The sequence below is a fragment of the Cucumis sativus genome, chromosome 2 (assembly GCF_000004075.3).
Source record: "Cucumis sativus cultivar 9930 chromosome 2, Cucumber_9930_V3, whole genome shotgun sequence".
NCBI lineage: Eukaryota > Viridiplantae > Streptophyta > Magnoliopsida > Cucurbitales > Cucurbitaceae > Cucumis > Cucumis sativus.
Window position 1 is genome coordinate 16,792,134 of NC_026656.2, and position 2,837 is coordinate 16,794,970.

Sequence of the window (2,837 nt, forward strand, 5' to 3'; positions counted from 1 at the left end):
GCTGGGGTGGTCAAGGAGGCAGAGGAGCATGACTTAATCAACTTGATGAACAAACTGCTGAACAGGGTTATTGTTGCCAACCCTGTTACACCCGACACCCATGCTGATCTTACTACCATGATGACTCGGCTAGAGCAGAGCTTTAGAGACATTTGTGACTGAAGTGGTTGATATTTAAGTTTTGAGTTTAGAGATTGTCTAAGAACTCAACCATCATTATTGTGGATTAAAACTTTATTTTCTCTTTTAATGGATTGTTCTGAAAGTCAACTAGATTTGGTTGGAAGTGAGTGGAGCACAAACTTAACAAAAACCTAGTTGAAACACAGGAGTAAGTTATATGTCAATCACTAAAAAGGAGAATGTATTAGATAATTACTTTATTGTAGTTAAACATTTTATATAGTTTTTCTTTGGATTGTGTACATAAACTTCCGAGACTTAGATGATATTGCACCAAACTAAGTTATGAAACTCTAAGTCTTATTCTATTTGTATTTGTTTGTTTCTTAATTGCCATCTCTCCATCAATATTGTTGTTTATGACATTTTCAGATAGGCCAGAAAAAAACCTTCCAATCGAGAGATTTTATGATTACTAAATAACTTTGATTTAGTACTGCACCAATAATTAGCTACTTAAAAGAGTTTGATCGATACATTTATTATACTTCTATGATTTATAATTTCATTGAATTTCAAGATCATTCGTACTTATATTTACTATATAGTTTAAATAAATATATAGTAAACACTTCTATTTCACATTCACTGGAAAATAAAGAAGGGGCAAAGATTATGGCTAAATATTATAAAAGTACAACACACCTTTATTACATATATATATAAAAAAAAGCTTAAAATACAACACATCTTCATTACATGTAGAAAAAAAGCTAAAAGTACAACACACCATTACACAGAAAAAAGCTACTTTAATAAGCACTCTTGTTGATCTTGTTTATTATTGAGTAGCTGAAGTAGCTTTTCGGCACACACAAACAAGGAAATAAGTTTAGAATAACCACACCATATAATAATATAGATAGTTAATTCAAATATAGAGTTGATCTCTTCAGATAGAGATACTATTTGGAATTCCTCTCCCTGTGAGTCCTTCAGCACTTGATGGAAGAAGCAAAGTATATGGAACATTAACAGGTCCAGTTCTATTCTTGAGATTCACATCTTTGTTCCTTTCAATAATATTACTTTCAACTTCAGACATTGCTTTTCCAAAATACTCACACAGTTCCAATGCATCTTTTTCTGAAGTCCATTCCGTGCTAGCTCTTTCTCCAAGATAAAGTTCATCAGAAGCATGCCTTGACAATATTTCAATTAGTGAAACTCCAAGAAGTGTTTGCAACATTGAATTCATTGTTTTCAAGTAAGCCTTCTCAGGCTTTGATTCAAGTTCTTTGTACTCAGCACTTCCTACTTCAGGCATATGCCTACGACTTATCGTTGGTCGATTGGGAATAAAGCCTCCATATGGATATTGTCCAAAGTTAACTGCAGCATGAAGGGCTGAAGATACCCATATGATAGTAGTACATGTTTCGACTAGTTCGTCGAAATTTTGCAACTTAGGCCACCATGATTCATTTTTCTTATCAGCATGACCTTTCTCTCTAACCTCTTTCCACCAAGATTGAAGTTCAACATCATTTGAATTGTATTATCATTTTTGTAGTATAGAGAGCAATAGTTTGTAACCCATGTTTTGATTGTTGACCAAATCTCAAGCCCATCAACAGCAAATGGATAATCCTCTATGAGTAACTTAAGTCCATATGTTGACTTGCATCCTCAACCGCTACACCTCTACATAAATAATCGAAGGCATAATAAAACGCTCATCTTTGTAATATATTAATAAGGGAAAATATTGCACAAACCACTTAATTACGGACTAGTATGATTATCATTATTCTAGGGAACTAATTGCTTGCAACAAACTCCACCAAGGTGACTAATCAACTAATTAAAAGTTCGGTGTATATAATTGCAACAAACTTTATAGTTTAAGAGACTAATTATGAAATTAAAAGGCTAATTAACTGTTAATTGGTGATTTACCTCTTGATGAGATCACAGGGAGTGCTTGCTCAGGAAATTCCATTCTTTATATATGTGAGAAGACAACTCCATGGCATACTTTGATTGAAATGGGTTTGTTCAAGAAGACCATCACCATTAACAAGAACTTGTCTTGCAAATGCATTGATAAACATAGTGTCTTTGTAATGAGGAACAAGTAACTTATGAATTGGATGAAGCGCACTCAATTGTCTATGTGTTGCAATCACAAATGGCTCTTGTACTGCATGAGTATTAACCTACAATAATAATTTCCGAGCGTTACATCATATATTTCAAATAATTACAACCATATATATTATAAAACATTTTAATTTGATGAGTATTAATTATTTGCAAACATACCAATGGCTGATAAGTTGATGGTAACCAGCATCATTGACAACCACATAAGCCTTAGCCAATTGCCATATTGACTTTTGAACTCCTTCTTCAGCTGGAAAAATTGTTTGCTATTTGCACCAAACTGATCACCTTGAGGGTGTGGCAGACTCAACTCAATAACCAATGGCTTCAAAGTTTCCATCTTTCAAAAGTAGCAATGTTCTTGTGGCATATGCTTTTGTTTTTGTTGAATTTATTTTTCTAAGATATGGCATTAATGCATCATGGTGATCCAAATGTATAGTCTCTCTGATTCAATGCCTATATATAGATGAAGAAAAAAATGTTAATTAAATAATATAATATAATTTGAAAAAAAAAAAAAAGTTCGGTGTTTTTAAATTTACCTC

The 2,837-nt window shown here is 32.8% G+C and overlaps 1 pseudogene; it reads right to left on the minus strand.

The window, feature by feature from the left end:
• Positions 1–784: 784 nt before the first annotated feature.
• On the minus strand, positions 785–1,931 carry LOC116402135 (annotated as a pseudogene).
• Between the last annotated feature and the right edge of the window lie 906 nt (positions 1,932–2,837).